General features: G+C 41.5%; 2 pseudogenes; both read right to left on the bottom strand.

The window, feature by feature from the left end:
* Nucleotides 1-314: 314 nt before the first annotated feature.
* Nucleotides 315-1,820, bottom strand: LOC121774309 (annotated as a pseudogene).
* A 1,484-nt stretch (nt 1,821-3,304) lies between these two features.
* On the bottom strand, nt 3,305-4,445 carry LOC121774308 (annotated as a pseudogene).
* Between the last annotated feature and the right edge of the window lie 11,221 nt (nt 4,446-15,666).

Below are 15,666 nucleotides of genomic sequence, written 5' to 3'. Positions count from 1 at the left end.
GACTCTACTATTATGGAACGTACTAAAATGCCAAAATAATATCACTATCGCGGAGCGTAGGGAACAGAGGGAGTATAAAATATGAGGTCAAATATAAAAGCAGTAATAAGCAAATGTGATACTCCAGTATTACTACCAGTAACACAATACCCTCTTTTAATTATAAAAACAATGCAAGGGACTTGAACTAAAAAGTAGTGCATCGTAACAACCCGAAGGCTTCACAAACCTTAAACTATACTAATTGACTAATTAAAGGAAACCGACCAACACTTGGTCTTAATAAAAGGAAATTAAAAAGACAATGCACACGATCATGGCATTACACTCTTAATCCACTTCTTGATACTGCTAATCGGCTTCTCAATACTTGAACTGGGACTGTGGTGCATCTTGGCAACGATGGGATTGTAAATCAGTTTAAGTCTCTTTCAAAGTATCAACCTTTGCAAGTTTGTTTGACTCCAACCATTTCACCGTAGACTCGAAAGCCTTCTTTATCTTCTTCTTGTCGGCTGCTGCCATCCCGGGCCGGGCTGAACATCTGGTGTTGTTCCTCATGTTGTATGCGTAGTACCTTGAATTAGCCTTCTCCCTAAACTCCTCATCATCCCTCTTGTACTTTTTCCGAATCTTTGACCATCTTTTCTATTTGTTTCTCAGAGAGCCTGCCCTTGTCCTTGTAGTTGGTGATGGTGATGTTGTTCTTCACTCCCGTCCCCATGTGCTCTGCCGACACTTTCAGGATTCCATTCTCATCAATGTGGAAGCACACTTTGAATTTAGCAACACACACCTCTTAGCGCTGCTGGAATGCCATGGAGTTCGAATTGACCTAGCAGATTGTTGTCTGTTGCCTTGCTTCTTTCTCCCTCGAACACTGCAAACCTCACTCTGGTCTGATTGTCTTTCACCGTCACTTGAATCATTTCCTTCCTGGTTGGAATTGGTGTATTCCATCAACTTCAGTACCAAGGGACAATGGAGTAACTTCGTAAAGAATGAGCTGCTGCACCTTCTCATCGCCTTCACCACTCAACTTGGCTGCCAGCATTGCCGCACCATATGCTACGGCTTCGTCTGGATTAATGGTATTGCACGCTTCCTTCCCATTGAAAATCTCCTTCAACATCTCCTGCACCTTCCGAATCCTGCTCGACCCGCCCACCAGCACCACTTCATCCATGCTACTCTTCTCCATCTTTGCATCATTCAGGCATTTCTCAACCAGTTCCATACATTTGTTGAATAAATCCATGTTGAGCTCATCAAATTTAGCAGGAGTGATAGTCGAAAACAGATCAATCCCCCCAAACAAAGACTCAATCTCAATATTAGTTTGGGAAGTGGAGGAAAGAATTCTCTTGGCTCTTTCACAAGCACTCCTCAATCTCCTAATAGCTCTCAGATTCATGCTAATGTCCTTGCCATTCTTCCTTTCAAACTCTTTCATAAAATGATTCACCATCCTACTGTCAAAATCTTGACCTCCAAGATGAGTATCACCGGCAATAGCCTTCACCTCAATCATGGCCACAGACACATCGAACGTCAAATATCAGCACATTCTTAGCCACATTATTACCCCCTATGTCTAGACCGTATGCGATGGCTACAGCAGTAGGCTCATTGATGATCCTTACAACATTGAGGCCGGCAATGGTTCCAGCAGCCATGGTGGCCTGACGCTGAGAGTCGTTGAAATAGGCAGGTACGGTGACGACAGCATTCTTCACAGACGATCCAAGATAGGCCTCGGCGATATCCTTCATCTTGGAGAGCACCAATGAAGATATCTCCTCAGCTGGCCATAGTTTCATGTCACTCTGAACCGTTGGATCATTGAATAATTATAAATATACTAATAATAATAATAATAGTTATTATTATTATTATTATAAAAATATTTACGTATATTACAATTGAATAAATTTTGTAATTTAAAATTTCACTATGACTTTATTGATTAATTATTAATTTATAAAATATTATAATTATTATTTATTATACGGTTTTATATTATATAATTATATTTTTATTATTTGATAAATTATTAATTACTATTATGAAGTATTATAAAATATAGTAATAATTATGATAATTTTAGTCATAGTAATTTATTATACTGAAATTAAGTATGATTTATAATTTTAAATTATTTTTAAAACATTATAAATAATAATAATAATGATGATGATAAAATTATACTATATTGCATTAAATATGTAAGAATCCTAAAACTGGGAAAAAGAATACCTAAGAAAAGTTAGGATTGAGAATCCTGAAAAGTTGTACTAATTTTCATTGTTCTTGGGATTCTGATTACTTTCCCAGTTTGATTAAAAACCGAAACAAACACAGAAATTTAAAATTTAAGGAATCAGATTACTTTCCAAGACAGAATATGACAACCAAACATGGCCTTAGGGTATCCTGACAATCAAACATGTCCTTAGGGTAAGGGTTTCGGAATAAAGAAGATGATAAATGCCATGATACGGCGAGTGGTGCTCAACTACAATAATATATACTCAGTAACTTTGATCTAATGGAAAGAAGTAAATTAAGAAAATGTATTTAAGGTAAATATACTTTTTTTAAAAAAAAATTAAGGTAAATTGAAGGGGTTAATAACTGCTATATTTACCTTTTATATCAAGAATGGGTAAATATATCTTGAAGAATATAGAATATATTTTCAAATATTCTTTGCTTTAAAGAAGGAGATTTTATAACGAAAAAATAAATATAATACAATTTTTTTTACCTTTATATTTATTTTCTCTGTTGAAGATGCTTTTAAAGGATAATTTATTTATTTTACATTAATCTATTGTCCGCACCTGCAGCCTTCATTGAAACAAACAAACACTTCTAATAATTTGTTTAATATTGATTTAACTGGGCCAAATGTGATTCTAAAAATATGACGATTTTATGATTTTAGTTCTAGATATTACGTTTTGAATTATTGCATCATATACATTAAAACTTGGGCCGGAATCAGTCCATTTTGGACGGCGCCGCTTAAAAGTAATTGTCATTGGCTATTTATGCTCTTTTGACTGGATTAGGGTTTAAATTAGAATATTTGATTTTTTCTTATTTTTTTTAACAGATAAATTCTCTCTTAATATGGCAGCGCCTTCCTTTTTGTTTATTCAACTCCCAATAGTTAACCATCAATGTTTCTTCCAATTTTTTTCCTTAAATACTTGAACATCTAAAATCATAAAGGCGAGAACTACAACTGAAAAATTAAAATAGATTTATCTTACGAACGACCTCACGACGTCGAGACGACTTAAATGAGCCTTATTAAGTGAGGAGCTATGGATCCGGCGCCGACCATGACAAGAATCTCGGCATCCTCTCTCGATAGATACGAGTAGGCGAGGGCGGAGACGCAGGTGGTGAGGTAGAGGGTGAGAGGGGTGGCGCCCATGGCGGTGAGGGGCTGGCCGCTGACAGTGGCGTATCCAGAAATTTTGGTTTGGGGTACAAATTGTACAACATAAAATAATATATAAAACTTATTAAAAAATAAAAAAGAATTAAAAATAGCAATATTTTTAGGTACGGAATGTACTACCAAAATATTACATAAAATAATGAAATAATTACGTATAATATAAAAATCAAAGCAATTAAACAAAATTATAGCATAACTTGAAAAACAAGAATATTTTTTGAGTACAAGTTGTGCTACAGATAATATTACATAAAATTATAAAAATAATAGCGTATAAAATAATAAAATCAAAGCAATTATAATAAATAAATAATAGAATATAATATTAAAATTTAAAATAATTAAAACATGCTACTCCACTAAACCTAATAACTAAAAAATGTAAGTGCATAAACAGAAAATAGGTGCGCAAATAATTATTACTGGATATCTACATAACTTAAAAAGGATCTAAACATAATTAAAAAATATTAAAAAGAAGGGTAGATAATTGAAAAGTTTCTTTCGTCTAAACATAACTAAAAATATATATAGAGAGGTGTGATAAAAAAATACAGTTTAAATGCACCCCATTGGGGCATCGGACACGAGCAAGAAAAGACAACCTCAGATCATTTTACCGCTGGACCACCAATGTTGCATGAATATTATCAGTGAAAATAGTACTTAAGAGGAACGAGATTTGGGGTACAGTGGTACCCCTTTGTTCCAACGTGAGTCCGCCAGTGGCCGTTGAGGGAGTTGATGAGGACGAAAATTGCATGGACTCCGGCAAGTTTTGGGAGGAGTTGTTGGGGTTGTGAGTGACGAGCTTGGTGCCGATGTAAGGGAGGAGACATGAGGTGGACTAGGAGGGCATGAGGAGGAAGGAAGAATTGGGGGTGATTTGGTGGGCGTGGCGGAGGGGGGACTTGATGGCGGCCGAGAGCGGCGGGAGGGTGGATTTAAGGTGCACCGCCTTTGGTTTTTCCATTAGACAAGGAGAGATGATAGTGTTGAGAGAGAGAGTATAAAATAATTTGTCCATAAAAAATAAGAAAATAATTAAATATTTAAATTTAAGCCTATAATCTAGTCGTTGACTGTCAATTTTAAACGGCGCCGTCCAAAATGGACTGGTTCTGCCCCAATTTAAATATGTAGGATGCAATGATCCAAAACATAATGTTTAGAACCAAAATTATAAAATCATCATATGTTTAGGAACACTTTTGGCCCTTATTCTATTGATTTTACTGATTAAAATTATATAATTGTATAAGAGAGAAAGTAGATAAAGTAGTAGTGTGAAAGAAAATAAAGTAAGAGAGAAGAGGAGAAAAAATGGATAAAGTATAAGAGAGTTTTTATTTTTGAAATGAAACTATTTTTCGTAAACACCCCAAATGGTAAAATATGACTATTTCTCATAGATGAAGAGAGTATAAATTTAATTTTAGATTTTTTGCACCCGAATGACCTTGATGAATACGAGTGTCCTTTTTATTGTAGACCTATTTAGTGGTCATTGCTCCGTTTAGTTTATTTCTCTCCAATGGGGTGTTCGCCATTTAAAGACACATTTACATATTTTTTCACTTTTAGTAAGAGCATCTTCAAGAGGGTGAGTGATACGATCCTCTATATCATAGGATATCCAAATTCTTTAGTTGCCTATTTGATTCACCATATCTTTCCAATTTATATTTAGATATTTGTTTCTTATTCAATAAGTTAGGGTAATAGAATGCTACTATTATAAATAGGAGAGATAATATATAATTTTATCATTCAATCAATGAATCATTATTTTGGCCCAACTATTGGAGTGTCAAGAAAACCTAATATCAATCACTGCTGCCGACGAGAACACTTCTCGCGCTTAGCTTTAACTCCGAAGGTTACCGCCGACCCAAGCACTTGGGTGCCGAAATCATCCTCGGATCTCGTTTCTTGATATCTGTATCGCGTTAGGGGAAGGCGTCCCGTAACAATTGGTGCTTTCATCCAGCTCTCACTCTCCCACCATCGCGAATCAAAGCTATGCCGCAGCCGGCGGAAAATATTCCGCGCACAACAACTGCTTTGGTTGTCGAGTCCTGCCAGTCCGCCGAGCTCTAGCCGCCGGACAACTTTACTTCTCCAACGCCTGACGGGAAGGATTCCCACGTGCCGCGTCGAAGTGATCTCATCCCCCGAGTTATGTTATCATGTCCTACAACTACCATCACCAATTCGACCACAACCATGTGTCACGCAGCTACGCGGAGTTGGGCGCAGTGCACAATACCTCCTGGATTGGCAGCAGCTATCCCGGCCACCTCACCAAATGGAGTCGGTCCAGACCTGCCGCCCCACCTATTGGGATCCTCCCAGTAACCAAAGACTCCTGGATTTCCAACTCTATTATCCACCACAACTACCTCATCTTTGAGAATCGCCTTCTCGACTCGACACAACACCAGAATGGAGCGCAATGAACAATTGATCAACTTATTGGATGCTGCTACCTCCAGGTTGGAATCACGCTGTGAAGAAATTGACCGCCATGTGACAAAATTGCAGGCGTCAAAAGCAACATATTGGAAGGCCTCGAACGAGAGGTTCTGTGAATGGATCAAGTTATATGGAAGATAACCGAACCGGTTGGATCAGTTAGCAAATGTCGTTGCCACTTGATCAATGCAATCTCGCTCTCACTCGATTCCTACCAAAGTAATTTATAACTCCCAATTTTGCACTACTTTAACAGTAAAGCGGTAAGTTCGGGGTCAATCCCACAGAGAAGCTAGTGTATCGAGTGTGTGAGTAGTGAACATGGGGGTCGGCTGTTGCCACTCTTTAACTTTTGAAGTTTTTAACTACTGATTTTAACTTAGACAGAAAAGTAACTATCTACTTGCTCAAGAGAAATTTAACTACTGGGTCAAGTGAATTTCAGACAGGAATGAAAATTTAACTATGTAAGCAGTAAACACCATGAAAACGAAACAACTTCGATTAAAACTAAACTCAGAACAGTACAGCGTGAAATTTAAACTAAGCTAACACTTCGGAAAATACGAAAGCAAGTAAAATCGAGGAGATCCTCGGCAGGAAACTTAAGAAAACGCCGACAGATATCAAGTATTCTGCAGCGCTCCTTCGATCGCCCTTTCTAACTAAGCATTACTTTATCTAAGCTAAGTTAAGCTATTCTAGAGAACTGAACTAAGCTAGAGAACTAAGGTACACTAAGACGGAAAGTAAAAAATCAGATATTTTTCATGTGGTGGCACATCCGTCCTTGCGCCTCATATATTAGCACGTGTCCCCTTCTAAAATGTTGTCCTTGATAAAAGAATGATGCGCACCATCCAGCTCATAGCCTTGCGTGTCCTTCTTCTAAAATCCAGTGGTACCCTCCTTAACTGCTTGGTTACTCCCCTTGATCAACTTCCTCCGATATCTGGCATTTTTCGCCTATTGTACTAGCTTGATCAGTTTGGCCTTGTTGCCTTGGTCAAGCGGCATTCCTGCACATTTAACACTTGTTTTGCGCGATAAAACCGATCAAGTAGCGTACATTTTACCCCTAAACCGATGCATGAAATGAGCCTTATCAAACTGCTCACACTTAAAACATACTTGTCCCCAAGTATAAAGAAAAAGAAAAGAAAATGATAAGGCAAATTCCAGGCATGGTTTACTCATTTCAAGAAGGTAAAAGAAAACGAAAAAGAAAACAAGACTCGAAATAAAAACACATATTCACATAGATGCATTAGATCGAATAAATTTCCAACAATCATACCTGAGGTCGAGGTCAATCCATTTGTCAGCAGCTTATGTTTCTTCCTATTCGCTTTTACTTGATCAAGGTGTCAGTTCGTCAAGATTGCTCAATTTTGAAAACTACTGTTGGATTCACTCAGTCACTCATTTCTCACCAGAGATGTTAGGACTATTCACTCGGTATTGCCACAAATTTAAATACCTCGAATCGGATTGCACAAGATAGTTCCTTAAGGTCTTTGTTTCGGGTGTAATGGGACTTAAGGGTAGTGGTGCATCAAGGTTGGGTCCTAGGGGTTCTAAGTTTTAAAGATATAAACCGTAAAAGGAAAAAAAAAATACATGAGTCAAGAGCCCAAAGAATTGAACTATTTATTTCGCCACTAGATATCTTACGTGGTCAAGTGGCGACCTCTAGCCGAGAATTTTTGGCTTTATTTTCTAACTTCCGACTTGCTGGGTCAGGTTACAAGTTTTTCCTGCCCTCATTTCTCAAACTTTTCTCAATAACAACATTTTTTTTACTTGATTTCTGACTTGATCAACCTGATTGACTAACTCGCTCAACCCGACTACCCTTTTATTTTGACTTTTCTCTCTGACCCCTCTTCCTCACGTGTTTATAAAAAGTATATGGGTGTAGGTCTTGGTTATCAAAGAAAGGGTAAAAGTGTATGGGCTCAACCTGGCTAACTAAGGGGTGTCTTGCTTGACGAGGCAGGTTCGTGGAGCGAAAGAAAAAAGGCTCAAATTGGTTAAGTCATAATGCCTTCAGTCCTTACTACTTGAGCAATTTTCATCTAAATATTTAAGTTCAGCCTCTCTTAAAAATATTTTTTCTTTTGTAAAAATAGTAGAAAGTGTTCTACTTTGACTTATCACTCACATATAGAGGGGCTTCACAGTAAGTTTTTTTAAAAATTGAGCATTTCCATCATACTTACGTCGTTCAAACTGATCAAGTTTTTTTACAATCAAGTTTCTACATGTAAACATACTGATTTCTTTCTCTAACTCTTCCCAAAGTAATCAAGCCTTCCACTTATCCAATTTCATGCATATTGCCTATTTATTATTAACTGGTATTTTGTATTTTCAAAACTTTTGACATGTATGATATTTATTTTCTGGAACTAACCCCCCCTCCCACTGCATATGAACTCGTCTCGAGGGACTGGATGCAGTGGAAAAAGGGTTAGGTACAGGCAACGGTACAACAGAAACCGAGGAAAACTTCTCACACTTAGACCAGACACTGGGCTAAGTGTGAGACAGTGCCAACAATCAAACATGCTTAACACAACAGAAAAACAACACATAGGCAAATAAAAACCAACAAAAACATGCATAACTTCTCACACTTAGACCCAACAAGGTCTAAGTGTGAGGTGGAGCAGGGTGACAGTTATACAAATCAAAAACAAATAAAAATTGTTTTGAAACTTAAAATGAGTGAGTTTGGGGAGGTGGGTATACTCAATGCCTTCTGGGGGGTTGACCGGGAGATGCTGAGGGTGGCCGGGAGGATGATGGGCGCCGAGACGGAGGAGAGCTTGTAGAGGGAGGTGGCGGTTGGCTGGCAAGGGTCTGTTGGCGGATTGCCTCCAGAATCCTAGCTTGAGCAACCAGCTGGGCTTGTGAGTTCTCCACCAGCTGTGTAATCATTTGCAACATACGGAGCCTCCATTCATTGGTAGTCCGTGGAACCTTCTCTGGTTCTTTCATGGGGACCATCTCCAGCCTTCGTCTCTGTTCCCTCTCAGGGCTTGCCGGACGATCGGCCGTCCTCCTCTCTTCCTCGCGGCTGGTCTCCTGCTGCTCCATCTGCCTCTCCTGCCTAGCCATTATGTAGAATCGAAGTTTCCCGCCGGGTACCCGTTCAAGTACCTGTATTCTTACAAAGAATTCCAGGTTAAATAATTCGGGCTTAGGGCAACGTTTGGGATGCCCCACGTCCCTGTGGAGCACCAGGGTCCAATTCCGCCTTAAGTAGGCTCCAAGCAGGTGGCAGACGTTGAGGTGGCGAGCGGGGCGATTGGCAATCTGATTTATCGAGTAGGCCATCTAGTAGCCGAGGTGCACCCTCCTCTTCTCCTTCATGCTCCACATAAAGTAGAGCTCGGCCAGAGTATTGATCGCCAGTGTATTGGCTTGGCCAAGGAGATTGCAGGCAAGGTAGACTTGGGCAAGGCGGAGGGCCGGATCAGCAATATGAGTTCCTTTGGATTCAGAGGCTTTAAAGTCGGGGGCACGTCCGTTGCACACGGCCTGCAGATCAAACTCCGGCTTCCTCTGAGGAAGGCCAATGTCGCGCCCGAACCACTCTCCACTAGCGACCTGGGCCTCTATATACAGTCCCATCCTCACGGAAAACTCGTTCAGGTTCATTGTCTGCTCACGCCCAAACACCCGAAAAGAGACGCTCTTGGCCTCCAAGTTTGTGCTTCCGGTGAACCGGAAGGATGTGAAAAAGTCTTTGGCCAGGTCCTCGGGCACGAAGGTATCCTCGATCTCCTACAGCAAGTCAAAACCAATCCCAGTAATGTACTGGGTAAATCTCTCCTCAACCCGGATAGTCGCTAGGGCTGGCTGGTGGATTTTCTTCCCGGCCTTCAGCCTCTTTGTGGGCGTCACCCTCTGGTGGACCTCCTCAGCCCATTTGGGGTTTTCAAATTCCAGCATCCGCTGGAGAAGGTCCGTGGTCAACACCACAGTTTGTCGGGAATAGTCGATGGTGGGGGTGGTGCAGGCCTTCCTCTGCATGCTGGCCACCCTGGTCTCCACCTCCTCCATCAGCGTGTGGATTTCCCTTCTATGCGTCCGGCGGTGTAGCGGCTCCTCCGTCTCCGGGACCGATTCATCCTCTGCCCGAGGAATTAAGGTCCATCTATGTTGTAGTATTTCGCTGGGGGGAGGCAGAAAGTCCTCCGTAGAGTCATCGTCAATGTTCACAACCTCGATCGGTTGTGTCGGCCCTAGGAGAGTAGGGGAGTTGGAGCCGCCGCCACTTGGTGGTGTCGGAGCGTTTGGAGCAGCTGTGCCCTCTGCATGTGGTTGCGGCACGAGTTCTGTTTCGGCGGCTGGAGTGGCGGCCGGTTGCGCCCCTTCTTTCTCAGAATCGCCTCCACTGTACTGTGCTGAGGGGACGGCGTCTGTAGGTTCAGGCGTGTGAAGGGGGGCTTGTGTTTGGGAGGTAGACGGGGGGTGTCGGGGAAGATTTTGGGAGGTGGAGGTTGTGGCTTTGTCCTTTGACAGGGATATACCAAGTCGGGCTTTTACGGTGGCGTAAACCGTCGCAATATCCGTATCAAAGGGCATGCTCCGAAGGATTCTATCTAGGCGCCTAATGGCTTCTTCGTCCACCTCGGGAGGCGGAGCGGCGCTTGTTTGTGATGGAGGTTGAGAGGATGGGCTAGGGTTTTCAACTTAGGCCTGGGGTGAGGCCCTCCGGTCACCACTGTTGTCGCCGGAACTAGAAGAGGAGGATGAAGTTGGGAGTTGTTCGAGCAACATTTTGACTGGTAATGGTGATAGGCTTTGGTGAAGAGAATGATGGTATCGGCCAAGGCTTTTTGAACTTAGAGCGAGATGGGAGAGCAAAGAGAATGTACTGTAGGCGATTTGGTAAAAAGTGATATCCGGATCTGAAATCTTCCTTTTATACTGATATTGCGGCTGTTGGGATTCTCTACTGTTGAGATCCCTGTGGCTATTCAGATCTTTGCGACTTTTCACGTACATGCGCGTCCTTTCAAAGTGCCAGATGGCTTAGCTTCTCCGATACGCTTCCTCCCTCTCTCCAGGACGTTCTGTCCAATGCGGCAGTTGGTGCTTCCTGACACCCATTCAGTCACTGTACACATCCTTTCATCACCTGCCCTGATCAACGAAAGCACTGTACCACTAATTAAATTCGAATTGCACTGCTCAAGTGTACAATTAATTCCAGATGAAAACTCAAATAGTTCCACTTTATCAGCGTCCATCCTTACTTCTGACTTTTAATTTACTAAAAAAACTAACTCGAAAAATATTTACACTAACTCCAAGGATTTGACTGGGTTCCCCTGGGACGTCACTTGATCAGTTTAATAGATTAGAATTTGTTGCTTGATCAAGCAGACTACCCATGAGTACCCGATCATTCCTTCTACCTGGTCACTGGTTGAGATTGGGCAGGATCAGTAGAATTTCTTCCACCATACCTGCTTCGGTCTTGTCTTTGTAGGGCACAACTTGATTACCCTTTACCACAAAAGAGAACGAATTAGGGGGGTCTCATGGGGGTATGTTTGCCTCCTGTGTGTGCACTGCCTTCTTGATACGAGGGTCCGCCCATTTTGAACTCCGCCTCCTGGATATCAGTTTGGGTTGATACTGGAAGAGTAGATCTTCCTGCCCCACCACGAGCTCTTCCTTCCTCCGGGCGGGGTCAAGTATGCGTTGTCGATCAAGGTGGAATGTCACTCCTTCTTTCATGGCGGAATGCAGGCACCGATCTGGGTCAATCTCTATCAAGTATGTTGTTTTCCTCTTGACCACCCCCTGTCCTTGCAGATTTGGTTTGACTGGTTCTTGGTACATCTGATTGGGCAGGCTTTTGAGGGTAACTGGCGATGTAGGTAGAGACAATAGTTGCCTTGTAGGCGAGGGATTTTCCTTCAGCATTCTCCTCAATTGGGGGGCTTGGTCAGGTGGTTTTTCGACCTTTGTTGGTTGAGTGATCTCAGCTGGTCGTGGCGGCTTACAGAAATCCAAAATTGCCCTTTCAATGGCTTGATCGTCCATTTCCCCAATCATCGTTGCATCGAACCATTCAGCTGCTTCCCTCTTAAGCTGTTCATCTTCAGTGGAATCAGAGGGCGGTTTTTCGAAGAGTTCCTTTTCTAGACACTTTTGCTCCGAAGGTCTGATAGTATCCACCGATTGCATGCTCTCACTGTCCTGTGGCTTCCTCACAGCTTTATCAATATCGAATGTAAGCTGCTCTCCTTTAAAACCCAGATTCATAGTTCCATGGCGGACGTCAATGACTGCGCTGGCTGCATATAGGAATGGCCTTCCCAAAAGGACTCCGGTAGACTCCTCCGCTCCTGGCTCTGTCATCTTTATGATGAAGAAGTCGACGGAGTACATGAATTTGTTTACCTTGATGACTTCATCTTTCAGAACTCCCTCGGGGTGAATGCAAGATCCGTCTGCTAGCTGTATCACCTTATCAGTTTTGACAAGCTTAGCTTCTTCCAGTCTCTCGTATATATAATACGACATAATATTGATGGAAGCCCCTAGGTCGCACATTGCATGCTCCATTTGAATGTCTCTGATGGAAATTGGGAGTGTGAACACCCATGGGTCAGTCTTCTTTGGTGGAAGATCACTTGGCTGGATCACCACAGCTTTTTTTTATGCTTCAACCATCCTTCCTTTCTTATTGACTTGTTCAAGGGCACTAGGCTCTCCTTCTTTTGTGACTTGATCAAAAGCGCTGGACTCAGTGCCTTCTTCATGGTTGGGTCCGTCCGTGGGTGCTGGAGAACTCGCAGATGGGATTTGATAAACTCCTTCTGATTTCAGAGAGACTGCATTGATATTCTCTCGCTCGATAGGTGGCTGCACTGTAGCTGGAATTTTCCCTTCATTTCCCCTCAGTTCGCCCAGTGACATGGCGACCTGAGATAACTGCTTTGTGAGCATATCTAGTGCAGCCCTATGTTCCTTCTGGGCTTCTTGTATTTCTCGAATTGGATCATAGGGCTGATGTGGGTTCATCATATCTCCTAGACCTTCACTTTGTTGTTTGGTATATCTCTGATTAAAATGACCTCCTCCATAGCCTTGTTGATGGTAGCCAAAAGGTCCATACTGCTCTGGCTGGTTCTGGGGAAATGATTCTGTTGGTTCCTTTGGAAGTACTGGTTTCCTCTTTGGTACGGTGGGACATGATTCACCAGTTGATTATTTAGCTGCCTTCCCTGGCTGCTTGGCTGAGGGCCTTGGTGTTGGTAACCCCAATTTCCGTCCTGTTGTTGGATTGACCAGTTGGGCTGTCCTCCGCTGAACCAGTTTCCTTGTGGTCCATTTGATCAACCTGTCTGACTTCCCTGCATTCTGTTCCCTCCAGTTTTTGGTCTATCCTGGATCCGAGAAGGCCAGTTGGGTTGCCCTTCGGTGAGTTGTAAGTACTGTTGCGCTGGTTGTTGTGATTGGCTTTGATTTGAATCACTCCACCTGAAGTTAGGGTTGAAGGGGTTGGTAGCCGAAGCGTGCATAATAATTGGTCACATGAATTTGATCTATTTAGCAGATTATTTAGATAAATTCTATTCGCGTAATTATCACACGTATCATGCTCACAACTTGAATCATAATCATGCTTTAGAACAAACAATCCCTAAAACATGCATACTACGAAGTTAGCCAATTTACCTCGTTGATTCACTAAAGAATCGAAACTGGCTTGCGTCTTCTCCATGTGAAGATCTTCAGAACTCGACCTCGGATCTTCTGATTGGTGTCCCCGACTATAGACTGATATTTGTGTGGGCAAATCTCACAAGAGTACTAGGACTTAAATAACGAAGACAAAAACCTACTCACGGAAGGAGAGAATTTCAATCCTCTCTCAATAATGAGGTGGACAAAAATTATGCTATTGAAAAGTGTATTTTCTGTCTCCTTTATTCTCCTATTTATATTAAGTCACATGTTGGGCCTAGTCAGGGATCTAAGGAAGAATTTGGACATGGCCTCACCCAATTAGCTTTATACTAATTAAATTGAACCCATAATTTAATACAAGCTTATATTGGAATATTACAAGCAGCCACTATAGAAGTAATATTGCACTGCCTTTCCAAATCTGAAATTACAAGTATTCCGGGTTTCCTTTTATTTGTTCAATTCATTTCCCGCGCTTAAGATAGAAACATCCATTAATTAATCAATGTCTGCTGTAGACTTAATTAATTAACATATTTTAATCTTCAAGAGTGGACTTAGCAAGAAACTCTTATTTATTATTCATAGAGTAATCAAACTCCAACTAGCTAGGTTCCGAATAATAAAACATTGTTTCGAGCTCCTCTTGTGGATGTTATCAAATGAGACTCTCCTCGCGCACGATTCAATATAATAGCAATCCTAGCACCGCCAGATAATGATCACCACTAACCAATATATACCTGGATCGTTGGGTGACGAAAAACCTGCACCTTTGGTAAGTCAAAGTAGTAGATACTCAATATCGTATGCTCAATGCTAACGTACATTGATTAAGAAATTTATTATCAAGACCTCGTCTTTCAGTAGATAGCATAAAGACTTGTCTTGCTATTAGATCCATTCAGTGCTATACCACACCAACATCATCATATTTCAATAAGGCTTAGAAATAATCGGACTGACGTTGCAACCTTTCAAGATAGGTAGTCTAGGCCTATCTAGGTTGTGAAATTCTTATTTGTCTTTGTTCAGGACTGACCGCGTACCTTAAATTGAGCGCAGCCCACAACCGGTCTACTAAAACAAAGACTTAGACTTTGTTATGTTCACTTATATATTTAAATATTCAATAAACATCCATTAAATGTAAAACATAACAACATTACGATAAAAATAATCTGTTGCATTTATTGGAAAATAATAATTAGAGTTTTACAATATTCAATCACTCGAAATGTGATTTATAATATACAAACCCCAACAATCTCCCACTTATACTCAAAACAGCTTTCGAGTATACAAAATAGTAGTGCACACGTCTAAATTTCTCCTACTTATACTGAAAGCGAGTTGAGGTCTTTAATGAGTCGAACTCCCATCCCTTCAACGTGGCTCTCGAACGGTTTCACCGCCAATGCCTTTGTAAAAGGATCTGCCAAGTTGTTCTCTGACGCAATCTTGACCACTTGTATGTCTCCTCTCTGCACTATATCCCTAATGATATGATACTTCCGCTCTATGTGTTTGCTCGCTTTGTGAGCTCTTGGTTCCTTCGAATTCGCCACAGCACCAGAATTGTCACAATAAACGGTGATGCTCTTGGGTAGATTCGTAACCACACCTAAATCCATAAGGAAGTTCTTGAACCATACTGCCTCTTTTGCAGCCTCCGAAGCGGCTACATACTCGGCTTCCATGGTCGAGTCCGCGATGCATTTCTGCTTCACACTCTTCCAAATTACGGCTCCACCTCCTAAGGTGAAAACATATCCTGAAATAAATTTGAGTCTGAGTCAGTATATCCCAAAGGAAAGAGCTTGACTGCATTGTAAACTAGTGCATAGTCCTTAGTCCGTTTAAGGTACTTGAGTATGTTCGTTACGGCAGTCCAATGTCTTTGGCCCGGATTCGACTGATATCTTGCCACCATGCCAACAGCAAAACAAATATCAGGCCACGTACAAAGCATAGCATACATGAGACTTCCAACTGCCGAA

The sequence above is a fragment of the Salvia splendens genome, chromosome 17, assembly GCF_004379255.2.
Source record: "Salvia splendens isolate huo1 chromosome 17, SspV2, whole genome shotgun sequence".
Lineage (NCBI taxonomy): Eukaryota > Viridiplantae > Streptophyta > Magnoliopsida > Lamiales > Lamiaceae > Salvia > Salvia splendens.
Note: the sequence above shows the minus strand (reverse complement) of the source record. Positions and strands in the feature narration are given on the sequence as shown.